Source organism: Neomonachus schauinslandi, chromosome 8, assembly GCF_002201575.2.
Source record: "Neomonachus schauinslandi chromosome 8, ASM220157v2, whole genome shotgun sequence".
Taxonomy (NCBI): domain Eukaryota; kingdom Metazoa; phylum Chordata; class Mammalia; order Carnivora; family Phocidae; genus Neomonachus; species Neomonachus schauinslandi.
The window spans coordinates 122,254,117-122,270,323 of NC_058410.1; the positions used below are offsets into that span (position 1 = coordinate 122,254,117).

At 45.4% G+C, this 16,207-nt stretch overlaps 1 long non-coding RNA gene across 1 annotated transcript in view; it reads right to left on the reverse strand.

Moving 5' to 3' along the window:
* LOC110586635 overlaps nt 1-16,207 on the reverse strand; it is a 52,820-nt gene that overhangs the window by 6,407 nt on the left and 30,206 nt on the right. Inside the window, exon 2 of the long non-coding RNA XR_002480715.2 lies at nt 9,244-9,363. This is a non-coding gene — a long non-coding RNA (uncharacterized LOC110586635). The remainder of the gene's footprint in view (nt 1-9,243; nt 9,364-16,207) is intronic.

A 16,207-nucleotide genomic window follows, 5' to 3' on the forward strand; every position in this document is an offset into this window, starting at 1 on the left:
TACTCTGTCTACATCCCAGCCATACTGGACTTCTCACTCCCAGTCTTGGTGCAGGGGCTGCTCCCTCTGGCGGCAGTGCTCTGCCCATCTCATTGCCGAAGCCACTTCCCATGTCACTTAAGGAAGCCCTCCACAACCCCTTGGATGGAGCTGGATGTCCTGTCCTATGCCCTGTACTTCTGCCTTAAAAAAAATTCTCAGGGTGCGGCACCTAGATGGTTCAGTCGGTGAAGCGTCTGACTCTTGATTTCAGCTCCGGTCATGATCTCAGGGTGGTGGGATCGTGCCCCACATTGGGCTCCATGCTGAGCGTGGAGCCTGCTTAAGATTCTCTCCCTCTCCCTTTCCCTCTGCCCGCCCCCCTCATGTGCATGCACGTGCTTGCTCGCTCTCTCAAAAAAAATCTCTGTGGTATTGTGTTTACTTGAGAAACACAGGACGACATTTTCATACACATTTCAAACACTGGAGGCATCTGATTAATGTTTGTCTCCGTCACTAGACTGTTGGCTCCATGAAAGCAGTCTTAGACAAGACTGTGTCAGTGTGGGGAGCCCCTATCCCAGGAGAAATGAGGTCTGCACCCTGCCCAGGGCCCCAGGTTGGATCGCAGGCTGCAGTCTGGCTCTCAGCAAGACCAGCTTCCCAGTGGTGAGTGTGCATCCCTGTGCACACCAGGTAGAAAGAATGCATGGATACCTGACTGGACCTCATCGCTCACTCCCTGGTTTCTCTTCTGCTCCTGTGCTTGCTGAAACTGGCCCCTGGCTCTTGATTGGGGTTGTCGTCTGGGGACAACCAGCAGCACCAGGAGAAATGCCCTGGAGGCCGTCATCTTTGTTTTCACTGATGCCTCTGGGATGCATTTGGGCATCATGAACTTGGCTCTTCCTCCCTCATGCCCAGCGGGCTGCCGCTGCTGCAAGCATGCTACGTAGACAGGGAGCAGCGCCAGCCTTTAGAGCCTCATCCTGCGGTCTGCGTGGGGTTGCTGGACCCCAGGATCCCTCAAGGCAGGAAGCAGATGCCAAACTGCAGGGTCGGGGAAGTCACCAACTCTAAATGTCAGAGGGTGGTTCTCTAACCAGCCAGGGGATGCTGCCTCTTCCCACAAGGGGGTTAGAGGACCAGAAGTTCAAGGGGAAGACTCCTCGCTGTTTTCCCAGGTTCCCGAAGCCCGACTTCCCTGGGAAAACTTGGCCTCCCGTATGCCAAGGATGTTAATTCTGCCTTCCAACCAAAACTGTTAGCTCTTCAAGGGCCAGGACCTTATTATATAGCTCATTAGCTCCCATAGCACTGAGTTCCCTCAGACATTGCTGAGTTTTGAAACCTCATTGCTGAAAGACTTAAAAACACTCAGCATCAGCAGGGCAGCGGGAATTGCCGATGAAAGAAAAAACAGGAAATGACCGCAGTCACATCTAAGGCAAGACAACGTTTTTCTTAGGAGCGTGGGGCCTGATTTGGATTCGGGAAGTTCTCTTTGGTCGTGCAGAGGTAGGTCCCACACCTAGTTTGGGTGGAGGAAAGAAACTTAACGTTGCTCGATGTAAGAAAAGTGTCAGGGTATTCGGAGTAGTTCTGGCAGCTGGAGAGCATGGGAGAGGGCACTAGGCACAGGTCTCAAGAGGGGCACCTGAAGCCCCGGAAAAGGCAGCAAGATGGGGATGGAGGAGAGAGACGGCGCATGCGCGAGCAGCTGGGCGGTGGGAAGACGGAGGAGCCTCGGTGGGACAGCGCAGCCAGTCCCAGGCTGCTCTCCGGTCATCCCCATCCCATGTGTGCTCCCGTTAGTCTGTTTGCCCTGAAAGGGAAGTGCAGGACTAGAGGGCTTGAGATCGCTAGGATCGTAGCGGCACAAGGGCACGCTGTTGGCTCTGCGCTGCCCAGAGCGCCCTGGCAGCAAATAACAGGAGCTAGAAGCACAGCGGAGCTTTGACCAGAAAATTCCACCTACAGGAATGTAGTCTAAGGAAGTACACTGAGAGTGAACTTAATTATCTAAATTAAAAGTTTGCTTTTTTAGCAATGCTCTTTATAATAATGAGTAATAGTCGCTAACATGTATGGATACTTAATATATGCCAGGGGCTGATATAAATGCTTTACATGTATTATTAGCACCTCTAATCCTCATAACAGGCCTATGAGCAAGTACCGTTGCTGTCTCCACCTCACATCTGAGGAAACCTAGGCAAGTTAGATGAAGACACTTGCCCGAGGGTCACAGCTATAGAGAAGCAGATGTGGGATTTGAACCCAGAGCATCTGGTTCCTCTTTGGAAGCAACCTAAGTGCCAGGGTAATGATGAAGAACGCCATGGTCATCCACAGAGCTACTAGGATGGCAGGGGTCACAAACAGTCACCTTTGCCTGTCCCATATCTGTTTCTGTTTCTTCTGGTGGCAACACCCTGATTTTCCTTTGGTAATCATGCCCTTTCACCAAGCCATGTGGTCTTGATAGGGGTGACATCTCAGTACCCAGGAGTGGCACCTGACCAACCTGATCGATCAGTGTTCCGTGCCCGAGACAAGCCAAGCCAGGCAATGAGATTACACTCAGGAATTCACTGATCTGGGAAAGAGGACACTTGTTTTGCTTCTGGACTTAGACCTGTGACCATGTAAATCGGCCAAAGGCCATGACATAGAGAGTGTTGGCCTGCAGGTGGAGCCAACACTGAGGGAATCTCATCTCCGCTGTATACAGAGACAGCTTCCTAATGACATCCTTTGAACACCTGGAACCATCTTTGCCTGAAGCTGAAGTTTCTTCAGTTCTTCAGTCATGCAAAATACATCGCCCTTTTTCTTACATGGTTTTATAATAATTGCAATTAGTACAATCCTAAAGAATTCAACAAGCACGGTTAGTATCTCCATGAAAATATGAAATACTCCAGGGAAAAGAAAACACAAATTCATTTTGGAATCTGATTACAATGACATAAGAACATACCTAAAGGCATATAAGATTAGAATAAAGTTTATACTAATATATCACATTCTTTTCCTCACCAAATGGGTTAAGTATATAGTTCCTGATGAACAAAGAAGATGGAGAATCTGCCCTTGTGGAGACCTAAGGGAGGCAGCAGAGGGCAGGACCAAGTCCTGAGTTCAGGCCCAGTTCTGCCAGTAACTGACAGAGTAGCCAAGCTGATCAAACTATTTGGGCCTTAGTTTCCCCATCTATGAAAAAAGGGGAGTCTGGCTTCCAAAGTTACCCCACCTGCTGTGCAAGATTCCAGTAGACCCTTAGTCCTGTCAAATTGTAATATTTTTTCCTGAGGTTCCAGAAACAGTCTGAAATACTGTCTGGGATCCCCAGTGGTCCTGGGGCTGATCCAGACTCAGACTGATATGTCTGATTTCTATTTGTCTCTCACTGTTTCTTTCCATAAAGTGGGATGGATGCTTTGAAATGTAAATCCACTCAGTCGTTTGTTTCATTAAAATGTATTAAGGACAAAGCTTATCAGGAATCTGATCCTGTGTCACTTGAATTCCTGTAGCACTGATGGAAGGACTGTATTTTGTCTGATTTCTCCCAGCATGAGCTGGCAGTATGGAAGATTTTATTATTATGTCCTTTTTACAGATGCGTAAACTGAGACTTACAAAGTTGAAGTAACTTGACTAGGGTCCCACCACTGCAAGGGCAAAGCTGAGACTCAAACCAAAGCAGCCTTTTTCAGGCTTTGTGCTCAGAACCATTCAGGTTGGGGAACTCCACCCAGGGGGTCGGAGTTGGGGGGAAAGCAGCACTGAACAGGGGCCATTTTAAAAAATGACCCTCAAAGACCCTAGAGAGGAGTTCATAGTGGGAAAAGAAGTCTAAGCTGAGGCCTCCTGCTCAATAAAGACCTAATGTTTTTTGGGTCAGGGATTCTTTTGCCAAGTGTCTGGTTGAGGTTGAAAACCCGACCTAGACTTTCATTTCCTGCTCTGTGGCAGATAAGATTTCCTTTTTTTTTTTTTAAGATTTTATTTATTTATATGACAGAGAGAGACAGCGAGAACAGGAACACAAGCAGGGGGAGTGGGAGAGGGAGAAGCAGGCTTCCCACTGAGCAGGGAGCCCGATGTGGGACTCGATCCCAGGACCCTGGGATCATGACCTGAGCCGAAGGCAGACGCTTAGCGACTGAGCCACCCAGGCGCCCTAGATAAGATTTCTGAAGAGCCCTCCTGCAATAAAACTTCTAGAGGCCAGAAAAATCACAACAAACACACTTTTTTAAAAATCTAAATTCAATTAACATATAATGTATTATTGGTTGTAGGGGTACAGGTCTGTGATTCATCAGTCTTATATAACACCCAGTACTCACTACAACACATACTATCCCCAATATCCATCACTTAGTTCCCCCATCCACCACCCCTCTCCCCTTCAGCAACCCTCAGTTTGTTTCCCAAGATTAAGAGTCTCTTATGGTTTGTCTCCCTCTCTGGTTTCATCTTGTTTCATTTTTTCCTCTCTTCCCCGATGATCCTCTGCCTTGTGTCTTAAATTCCACATATCAGTGAGATCATATGATACATGTCTTTCTCTGATTGACTTATTTCGCTTAGCATAATACCCTCTAGTTCCATCCATGTTGTTGCAAATGGCAAGATTTCATTTTTTGATGGCTGCATAATATTCCGTTGTACATATACACCACGTCTTCTTCATCCATTCATCTGTTGATGGACATCTAGGCTCTTTCCATAGTTTGGCTATTGTGGACGTTGCTGCTGTAAACATTGGGGTGCAGGTAACCCTTCTTTTCACTACATCTGTATCTTTGGGGTAAATACCCAGTAGTGCAATTGCTGGGTCATACAGTGGCTCTATTTTCAACTTTTTGAGGAACCTCCATACTGTTTTCCAGAGTGGCTGCACCAGCTCGCATTCCCACCAACATGTAGGAGGGTTCCCCTTTCTCTGCATCCCTGCCAACATCTGTCGTTTCCTGATTTGTTAATTTTTAGCCATTCTGACTGGTGTGAGGTGGTATCTCATTGTGGTTTTGATTTGTATTTCCCTGATGCTGAGTGATACAACAAACACACTTTTAAATGCATTACTGAAATTGTCAGAGACTAAGGGAAATGTTCAAGTGTATCCCCAGCCCTTTCTCTCCCTACCCCCATGCACCAACCTTGCCCCACAGCATCAAAAAAACCAACTAGTTGCTGATAGCAGGATGATGAACAAATGCAGAGCCTTAGGCTATCTCAGGGTCAAATGCTGATAGCAGTACCCTAGCGAGAAGGAGCAAGAGACCAGAGTTGGGTCCGTGCAACCTGGGCAACTGCGCTGAGACCTTACATAAATGGGGCCACTTGTGAGACAGTGGGTAGAAGATGACATCTGCCTTTAATGGGAGACAGGGAGCTAACCTGTCTATCTCCATCTCAGCTCTGGGCTGAAAAAAACAACTCTCTTGTACTATAGGATTTGGGAATGGAATTTAATCTACCCACATTTACAGAGTAGGGGAAAGCTATATAAATAAAGTGGCCCGAAATGATGAGAACCTTCAGTTAGGGAAGAAGTAAATATAAATTTGCCCTGGAGAAAAACAAAAAACAAAAAAACATCATCTCACGCCTGTCAGGATTCTCCCTGATTACAATCAGCCTAGTATAAGCCCCCCAAAATTGCCAGACACACGAGGAAACAAAATGTCATGGCTGAGGGCGCCTGGGTGGCTCAGTTGGTTAAGCGACTGCCTTCGGCTCAGGTCATGATCCTGGAGTCCCGGGATCGAGTCCCGCATCGGGCTACCTGCTCGGCAGGGAGTCTGCTTCTCCCTCTCCCGCTCCCCCCTCTTGTGCTCTTTCTCTCTCTCACTCTCTCTCTCAAATAAATAAATAAAATCTTTAAAAAAAAAAAAAAAATGTCATGGCTGAGAACAAGCAGAAACACCAAGCAATAGATTTTATCTCCCATAGTTTCAAATATCAGCATTATGAGATACATAATGCAAAATAATGAAGTATAAAATCTTAATTTTTTTTTATTTTTTAAAGATTTTATTTATTTGTCAGAGAGAGAGAGAGAGTGCAGGCACAAGCAGGGGTAGCAGCAGACAAAGAAGCAGGCTCCCCGATGAGCAAGGAGTCCGATGTAGGACTCGATCCCAGGACCCTGGGATCATGACCTGAGCTGAAGGCAGAAGCTTAACCGACTGAGCCACCCAGGTGTCCCAGTGTAAAATCTTTAAAGAAGTAAAAATGGAATCAAACACTGAACGATATAGAAGAGACATTCAAAAGTGACCAGATAGATTTGAAAAATCAGTGGAGGTTAAACAGTAGATTAGACATAGATGAAGAGAGAATTAGTGAGCTAAAAGATAGATGTGGACAAATAAGGAACGAAATGGAAAGGATGAAAGATAGACTCACTAGGCATAAAGAAGAGAGTAAAAAGACCTGCCATATTTTTAATTGGGTTTCTTGAATGAGAAAATGGGGAAGTGTCATAATTTCAAAATCTACAATATCTGCAAATGTCCCAGAGTTTATGAAGGATATTAGTACCTCTGATTTAATAAGTACCACATGTCTCAAGCAAGCTAAATAAAAGAAAACCTATACACAGAATAGCATCATGAAACTGCTTAACACAAAAGAAAAATGGAAAGAACAGACATATCACCTATAAAGGAACATCTTAAGTGACAACTGATTTCCCAATAGCAGCAACATAAACCAGAAAATGATGAAATAGTATCATCAACACATTGCAAAAAAAGATAACTATAAATCAAAACCTCTATTTCAGTTATTAGAGTAAAATAAAGACATTTCACAAAATCAAAAAATACAGTTTGTTGTGAACAGACATTACTAAAGGAATTTCTGAAAGTTGCATTTTTTTAGAAGTGCAATGACTCAGAAAGAAGGAAGGAAGGCCTGAAATGCAATAGGAAATGGGGAGCAAGGAAAATGGCAAACTTGGGTTAATCTAGACAAACAATAACTATAAAATCAATAACCATACTGTCTGACTCATAGGGTTAAAAAGCAGATAGAACTAAAATGCTTGACAAAAATAACATATAGAGAGTAAAATCTAAATTAAAACAGCCAACTTTAGAAAATGTACCATGTAAATCTGAGCATTTACACATTTTACTACCCACTAAAAAATAATTAACTATAGGTACCCACATCAAGGTGTATACATCTCATAATCATGAGTCGAGTTGGGGGGAAAAAGTCACAAAATATCACTTAAACTAAGTATAAAAACATGCCAAATAAAAAATTATTTGGGGATACATACTGAAATGGTAGAATTATAATGGAATATTCAGCATAGTCATGATGGGAAGGGACAAAAAGTTCTTTAAAGGTGTATTAATGTTTGTTAAATTAGATGGTAGTTACTTGCTTATTCATTTTACTGCCCTTTAAGTCATATTTATATAACACTTACTTTTACATATGTGAAATCGTTTGTTTTTAAAAAGTAATAATAATAAAGTAATCTAAATCCTTATTGTTGTAGATGCCAACTGCCCAGGCGGGATGCTCTGCACTGGGGACAGTGGCTGAGGGAATGGAAGCTGAATGAGTTGCCCCTTAGGAGCCCACTGCAGGGAACCTGAGGACCATGAATGCTCTGAACCATCCAGGAACATGACCATCCCAGCGAACAAATGTCCGTGAGGCCATGCAGGTCATAAACTCAGCAGTGACCCCAAAATATCACGGTCAGAAGCACCAGTGCTGGTGGACAGAGCCGACTTTCCAAGTCTCTCACATCTCAAGGTTTGGAAGCAAAAACCCTGAGAAAACCCCCAAGGTTCTTGTGTAATGTAAGGGTAGTGGGCGGGGGGGAGCCTAACTAATAAGGGCATTTAGGGACCCATGGGTTAACTGGAAGAAAATGAAGGCTTTGTGTGCCAAGCTGGTGCAGGCAGATGACTCTAGCCAGGTGCATTTGAGGTAGGGCTGGCTCTCTCCAGCACCTCTGCGTGGGCTCGGGCAGCAGGTGCAGCACGGCCGACCTTTCTTGGCTCCTCCTTGGCTGGGAAGGGCCACGTCGGGAAATGAGGGGTTAGGGCAGGCGGATAATTCACAGCTAACAGAGGTTCCTCCTTTTTGCAATATCCAAATTGGAGCCATAAAATCTTCTTCGCGGGAAAAAAAAAAAAAAGGACAAATTCCTATTCTTCGGAGAATGGCCTGAAGCTGATAATTTTAGCATTACGTATATATTCCCTTTTTAGGGCCTGAACAAATCCTACAAAATCAGGGATTTATTATTTTAATTGTAGTTGCTCTGGCTCACACTTTAGTGTTTGGCCTTTGTTGCAACCCATCCCGCACAGAAAGCGTCTGCCATTTTTGCCTTCCAGAAGGATGAAGAGTCTCACAGGGACTTCTGAAATGCTAGTGCTCTGTACCAGGGGTGGTGAGGTGCAGGACATAAGCAGAGCATGTGAGCCATCACCAGTTTGGATTCCTCTCTGCTGCCTGTATCACCACCCAAAACAGAATCAGTCTCAGGCTTGCTGAATCTTAGGTCAGTTCTTTCCAAGGTGGCTTGAGTGTGGGCTTGGAGAAGAAAACATAACTCCGTTCTTACAATCAGATTGATATTTATCAGGGTGTGGTCATGGCTAAAGGCAAAATGTTAGAGCCCCTGTCATTCAGCATAGAGCATGAACTCCATTTATTTTTCCAAGAACAGGGTTAAAATCTCTCACCCAAAATAACCAAATTATATGAGACTTTTAATAAAGTTTGCTTGCTTCATCCTGATAAGACATGATTTATTCCACTCTATTTTCTAATTGTAAAATCCAGTGAAAGTGAACCTTGCAAATTACCACTTTAAACAATATAAAATGATCACTCTTTTTAAGAAGTATGCACTAAAAATCTTACTTCTCTGCTTTGAATATGGTGATGCACTTAAATACAGTATTTGCTAATGGTTTTCTTCTTCCTTGAATCATGGCCAAGAAGAATTTTTTTTTCCCAGAAAGTTTTATTTTCTTCTTCAGATTTAGGTGAGAAAGTGCTCACCTGGGGAAGTAAATCACAGGGATAAAAGGTGCAGCCCAGGGAATAGAGAACATGGTATTGTAATAGCGAGGTGCGGTAACATGGTCGCTACACAGCACGACATAGAGAGTTGTGGAATCACTATGCTGTACATCTGAAACTAATGTAACATGGTGTGTCAGCTGTACTTCAAAAAAAGTAGGAAAAAAGGAAAGTGCTCACCATCTCTGTGCACCAAGAACCCAGGTCTTTCAATGGAGCCTTGAAAAAGTGGCAGTGGATGAACTCAGCAAGCAGGGCTACTTCATCGCTGTTTCTGATCCGTATGCTGTGGCTTTTGAGCTGAAGGTCACAAGGAAAGATATTGCTGGTGAGCTACTAGATCAAAGGTTTCCTTTTTTTCTTCATAGGAAATCAACTATGACCATATATTGAATGCCAACATAAGGACCAGGAATGGGGTTTAGGGGAAGGAACTAATGGTACCCCCTTAACATGTCAAAGTTACCAACAGACACCCATAGTCCGAGGGCGGACAAATGAGCCTTTTGAGCCACTGCCCAAGAGATAACCAGATGAGCTTACGAGCCTGAGAAGTTAGTCAACATTACTAGACTCTACGAGTCCCATTTGGCCCCAAAATTTGTATTGGTTTTTGCTTTTCTCAAAGAGTCTTTCAATGTCTAGTATAGATATCTAAATAGAATAAGTGTACAAAATATTTTTGATTGATTACTACAACATTATCTGATATCACTAGATAATAAGTCGTAAGTTACCAAAAATAATTATACTGAGAGGTTTTCTCATAAATATGCTCTTATACACCATCATTCTTTCCCTCTCTTTTCCACCCAAACAATAGTAGGCTGAGAGACAGAGAGAGAGGTGGCAAGTAAAGTTTAAAAACAATTAGGACACCAGGACAGATGCTAATTTTTCTTCCCTCAAGACAAATCAGTATTTAAAAACTTTTTTTTAAAGCTTTATTTATTGCAGAGAGAGAGCACGAACAGGGGAAAGGGCAGAGGGAGAGGGAGAGAGAATCTCAAGCAGACTCCATGCTGAGCATGGAGCCGATGCAGGCCTCAGGCTCACAACCCGGAGATCGTGACCTGAGCTGAAACCAAGAGTCGGTTGCACCACCCAGGTGCCCCAGTATTTGAAAACTCTTACATACACTGTAGCTTAGTGGTTTGATCTCCAACACTGTACAGATTTGTGTCTGAGTCCCAGTTCTGCCACTAACCCTGACATCAGGCAAGTCACCTATCTTCTCAGTGCCTCAGTTTCTCCATCCGTAAGACATAGATCACAGTAAGCTAATGGGGGTTATGCATATGATTTCAAAAATGTTTTTATGCCAGAGGCATTTAGTGTAGTATGCTCTCTGACGTGTAGTATGCTCGCTCGGGTTCAGGGTAGATAACTTACTAACTTTGGAGCCCACATGCATGTTCAGGGAACAAATCAAAGTAGTCCTCCTTTCAGTCATGGTGACACTCCAGTTCTCTAGTCTACAGGGAGGCAGTTCTGTGGACGCTTCTCGTAACATCATGGGTCCTAGCCATCCTTGCTTTCCTCCCATTACTGGCGCCTGGGTTCAGGTCCTTATCACCTCTCATCTGGAATATCCCTCCTGGGACAGATGCACAAGTCATTCATATTTAAGTGTTCTCAGCCTCTTTTCCATAAAGGCTCTCATCTTTATCCCCAGAGCTTTATACCAGCCTCCAAGCAGAGCAGACTGCCAGGTGAGTGCCCAGGCTTGTGAGGTGCCAAGAGAGGAAATGGGAAGAAGGGGATAGGCCCCAGGGGCCGAGGGTGGGAAGAGCTGGCTTTGGAGTATGAGCAACTCCACAGTGGAGTCAAAAACTACTCACACAGTGTCTGTGAAGCTCCAAATACTATTCTAAAAACTACGGATGCAAGAATAAGCAAGATAGAATCCCTGCTCTCCAGGCGCTCACCTTAGGGAGTGTGGATTGCTGAAGAGAAAGAACTGCCAAGTTGTGTTGCTATTCCCTTTAGCAGTTTTGGAAGCACAAGGAAAGACTGGAATTGCTTTTTATTGTTGTTTCTTAGAATATGAGACCCTCAGGTTTCATAAGGCTGGGCCACATGCTGCCCTGGAATTTTTTATTATATAGTCATCTCTGAACTGGTTGCCAGACCTCCCACCTTGCCCTTTTCTACATTGCTACCCAAGGATGTCTCTAAAACACAAATCTGATCATGCTCTAAGTTAACCTTCCAGCTTAAACGCCTTTCGTTGTTGCCCTTTGCTTCCAGAAGAAAGTGCAAGACTTTATTGATAGAGCCCTACCGACCCCTGGTCTGCTTTCTTGTCACAGCTCCCTACCCATCCCGTGGCTGCCACAAACTCAGGCAGAGCCCAGCCCTGGCACACACAGACCTCACACTCCAGCAGAGTGTTCTCAACACAAACGCTTTGCCCACAGTGATCTTGTCCCTGCCATCTCTTGGACTCTCCTCTCTGGAAAAGCGTAGGCATCCTTCAAAATTCCATTCAAGAACGCCCTGTCTGGGAAGTCTTCCTGACCCACCCTAAGTGGAGCTAATCTCTCCACCCTCCCAGACTTACTGTACTACTTAAATACACATATTATTGCCTTGGGTTTTGATTATTAATTCTGAATGATTCTGGCTGAAATCTCAGTTTTCCAGGGTTGATTAGACAGATATAACTGGTTGAGCAGGTAGCATCTTTTTTCCCCACATTGTTCCATATATTTTGGTTCCTTTTATCCATTTGTTCCCCCTCACACACTGTGCACCTCATGAAAATGGGAACCAGGATTGGAAACCCCATGGTGCCCAGCGCATACTAGAACTCCAAAGAATGAATGCATGTAGAATCAAAAAGAGAGGAATATTTCTAAACCTGTCTGCTGGGGATGATCTCTGATTTGCATGAGCTGCCGGCTGAGCTCGGGAGTGAGAAGACCTAGGTGTGGCATATTTCTCCCCAAGATCTCTCTGCAGCCCCAGAGTCTTCAAGTATGAGTTGAAGCAGATGGAGGCTATAAGAAGAGGTCTCTGGTCAGAGATATGATTGAGGAGCAAGAGAAGATTCAGGAAGCCAATTCTGGTGATATTTCAAGTTTGTTTTTTCTCCTATTTAATATGTTTAATATTTCTTTTTTTTTTAAAGATTTTATTTATTAGAGAGAGAGAGAGAGCACAAGCAGGGGAAGCAACAGGCAGAGGGAGAGAGAGAAGCAGACTCCCTGCTGAACAGAGAACCCGACGCGGGACTCGATCCCAAGGACCCTGGGATCATGACCCGAGCCAAAGGCAGACGCTTAACTGACTGAGCCACCCAGGCGCCCCCTAATATGTTTAATAGTTCTTAATATCGCATAAGCCGGGTATCTTCAGAATGCAGTGTGGTGTAAGTGCCACACACAGACTTAGCAAAGGGCACCAGGGAATGGCACTCACATCACACATCTGACTGCTGCAGCCAGAACTGCACGGAGCACAAATTGTAAATGCCGAGGCTCCAGGCTCGGTATGGCTCGAGGGCCCTTTGTCCCGGGTGGTGGCTCCAGGACCTTCTCCTCATGTCATCCCTGCTCCTTCTGTGGGCCAGGCTGCCGGCCAGCTTGGACCTGCCATTGCCAAGACGAGATTATCAAGGTCACTTAGGTTCACAACAAGCAATCCACCTGACAAGTCTGGAGAATTGAAGGAAAATCCTCATTGTCTTTGTTTACGCTGATGATTGTCACATGCTCTTCTTTTGTTTGGTTTTAACATGGTTCACAAATTGATCGGGGGTCTGAGTGAGTCAACACTTTCCCAAAGTATTGATTCTAATCACATGGCTTGGCCGGTTCCGAGTGGTGATGCCGCTAACTGGTACCGCAGGGTCCTCAAGCACTGTGTGCCTATGTCTGCAGAAAGTGATTGGGGCTCCCAAGACCCTCTGGATCCACACTGACACAGAGTGAAGCTCCTAGACCTGACCATTTGATGCTCCCAAGTACTGTGGTCGCGACTGGAGCGGGCAGAGACAGCAGGCTGTGCGTTTGCTTCCCTCTGGTGTCAGGTCCTAGAGTGAGCCTCTGGACTCTGTCCTCTTACACTGGATGCATGGGTGCCTTCCAGCTTCACTCCCAGACTGTTCCTGGACACCTGGCCCAGAAGGTAAGCTCATTTTTTCGTTGAACACTGACCATAACCAGGCTAAAGTTTATAGAATGCTTACTCGGTGTTGCTCACTGGGCAACAGACTTTATAGAAGTGTGTCATTTAATCCGCACAACAAGTAGGTACCATTAGTAGTATTCCTGTAGAAGGTGGGGGGTGGGGGATCCATGCTGGAGAGAAAGGAAACGGCCTAGTTAATGAGTTTCGGAGCTGGGATCACAGCCCAGATCTGCTGCCAAAGAGTGCAGGCTCCTAACCTCTGTGCCGCACGGCCTTCCTCACTGCAGATGAACTCTGAGATATGTTCAGATCCATGGCCCTCACCCACAAACAGAGGTGTGCCTGGCCTGCTCCCAGGATCAAAGCTGTAGGCTGGGCAGTGTGAACACTTAGGTGGAGGCCTCTGTGGGCATACAAAAAAGTCTCATACAAGTATATAAACACAGTATAGGAACATTGCCTTTAGCATGGGTCAAAACCATAACACTTTAGAACCTTACTCAGATCAAGTCCAGGATGGTCAGCAACATACTATTCCAGGAATAGAAAAGGGAAAGACAGTTTTGTACTCTGTCATGGGCTCTCCCTTCACTGGACCCTTGATTTGTCCTGTGCTTGAGCAGAGAACGGACCTTACAGAGCCAGTGCCCAGCATAACTACCCACAGTCGTCCTTGAACACCATATAAAGAGGCTTTTGCAAGGGGATCGCATTACTATGACCACATAGGACATGGCCCCCATAGGACAGGAGGAGGAAAATAGCCCAATTTATGTTAAACCTGTCTGATCTGCTTGGTGAAAGAGGTTGGCTGGATTGATTCTGAGTAATTATCAGTTCATGTTTAGATAGAATAAAGATGAGCTGTGTCCAGGGTTTCCCACCAAACTCAAGGGTTCATTTCTGTTTGGCTCACTGTGTCTCTTTGGTGTTGCCATGGCCGGGGCCCTCGGTGCTGGTTCAGCGCACCAGCTGTCCTCAAGGGCTGGTTGGACAGGATGCTTGTGAAAGATTTTCTTTCGAGCTACCAAAATGCTGTGAATCTGGCTTCCTTCAGGTTTGTGCTCAGGAATACTTGGGTTAGAAGTTCCATGAAAATTTAGATTTCCTAAAGTTTTTTTTTTCATCTTATCAAGTTAAACCTCCAATCTATTAGATATGTTTATTTTTTATTCCATAAATGTTTATCAAGCAGTTATGTGCAATGCCGTACCTTAAGAGCCTACAGATGGGGACAACACAGGCCACATTCTAAATGAATTGTTAAACTAGAGGGGCACAGACTCGTACACAAAGAACTATGACACGTGGCAGGGAATGTCACATTTGTCTCTGTCCTTGGAGGACACTGATTTGGATTTGCCCTCCAGGGTTGTTATAAAGCCTATTGGATGTCACTTCTGCTCTTCACCCAATTATTACTTTTTCCGAGGATAAATTAGCCCTCTGTTGATTCATCACGAAAGGAGCAGCAGAGATGTCCACCCAAGCAGGACCCGGGGGAGACTAGCGTCACTCCCTGTGATCCCTGCAGGGATTTAAGCCCTGGGATTCTCTCGTACGGCTGTGAGTCCCTGCATCTGACCTTCCTCCACTTCCTGCCCCACCTGCCGCAGCAAAGTGGCAGCCACTGGGCCCTTAATGATCAATCATTAGTTAGTAAGAGCTGATTGAGGAGGTGCCTGGGTGGCTCAGTCGTTAAGCATCTGCCTTCAGCTCAGGTCAGGATCCCAGGGTCCTGGGATCGAGCCCCGCATCGGGCTCCCTGCTTGGTGGGGAGCCTGCTTCTCCCTCTCCCACTCCCCCTGCTTGTGTTCCTGCTCTCGCTATCTCTGTCAAATAAATAAAATCTTAAAAAAAAAAAAAAAGAGCTGATTGTGAACAGAGAGAGAAAACCAGGCTTGGGGGATGATAGGCTGTCTTGCCCTAATTGTTCTCTCTCTGGCTGTGTGAAAAAGCTTGATGCTCGCTGAACCGTGCCTCCTAACGAGGCCCCCCGAGAGCTGACTCACTGAATCCTTTTGGATGGAGTCGAAGGCAAACCTTCTGCACTCTGCTTTCCGCTGTGTGGATGAAGTTGCGACGCAGGTGGTGGATACCAAGGAGAGTCCGGTGTCTCAGGGTGTCTAAAGCAAAGTGCACTTATCCTAGAATTGCTTTCATGAAGGATGGTCTTACAGAACACAGGGCAGAAGAGAGGCGTTCTTTGTCAGCGCAGAACGTGCCTGCTTAGAAAGGAGGTGGGTTAAGGGTTCTACGGACTGAAACTCATGCAGAGTGAGGGCGCTTTAGGCTCTTCACCACAGGAACTGGCTTCTCTCCTTACTAATGCTGACACCAGGATTTGTCCCTGTCACAATCAGAAATGAAAACTGCCTTACAGGAAAATTGCTTTACAGAAATCAAAATTGCTTACTTACTTTGCTTACTTACACAGTTGTTTACTTACAAAGTTGCTTACATTACTTACAGAAATCAAAATTGCCTTATTTACAGGTGCGTTACTTACAGGAAAAATTGTATATCCAGCATGTTTTGACCTTACACTGAGGGGGAGTTTGTTTTTAGCTAACTGCCAATCCTTCTGGAAAGGCTTTGGGGTGTTTCTCAGAGGACTTGTGAGGGGGCAGCTTCTAACCAGTTCTTCTCTTGTCTTTTCTTTCTTTTTTTTTAGATTTTATTTATTTATTTATTTTAGAGAGAGTGCAAGCAGGGGGAGGGTCAGTGGGAGAAGGAGGGAGAGAATCTGAAGCAGGCTTCCCGCTGAGCACAGAGCCTGATGCGGGGCTTGATCTCAGGACCCTGAGATCATGACCTGAGCGAAACCAAGAGTCCGATGCTTAACCCCCCGGGCGCCCCCTCAGCAGTTATTTTCGGACTGACTTCAGCATTGTGTGCCGCTCTTCCGTGGAGCTGAGGTCTTCCCACCTCAGAGGAGTGTTGCTCCCGAGGTTGCGTGCGTCAAAGGAAGGCAAGCGGCGGTAGCACTGGGGGCCCGGAGGCTGGCAGG